The following is a 215-nucleotide window of genomic DNA, read 5'->3' as shown; positions in this document are numbered from 1 at the left end:
TAATACAATACATATTTGTGTAGAACTGTTGGACTTGTAAATGGTGCCTGATCTGTGCATATTTCTCTCCTGAGATGTCTTTTTCAATAGAGCAAGCAATATTCTGGATAGATTTTATCTGGAAGCAACAGTTTGAAGTTTTGCTTTTGACATGTATATATCATCTGAAAGCGGAATATATAAGCTTTCCATTGATGTATGGTTTGTTAGTATAT

The 215-nt window shown here is 32.6% G+C and overlaps 1 protein-coding gene across 1 annotated transcript in view; it reads right to left on the bottom strand.

Moving 5' to 3' along the window:
• The window catches only part of LOC107670828 (myelin and lymphocyte protein-like), an 8,235-nt gene that overhangs the window by 2,266 nt on the left and 5,754 nt on the right, over positions 1-215 (bottom strand). The window lies entirely within an intron of this gene.

This window comes from Sinocyclocheilus anshuiensis, unplaced genomic scaffold, assembly GCF_001515605.1.
Source record: "Sinocyclocheilus anshuiensis isolate Anshui unplaced genomic scaffold, SAMN03320099.WGS_v1.1 scaffold784, whole genome shotgun sequence".
Classification (NCBI taxonomy): Eukaryota; Metazoa; Chordata; class Actinopteri; order Cypriniformes; family Cyprinidae; genus Sinocyclocheilus; species Sinocyclocheilus anshuiensis.
The sequence above is the reverse complement of the archived record's forward strand: the minus strand, read 5'-3'. Positions and strand labels throughout refer to the sequence as shown.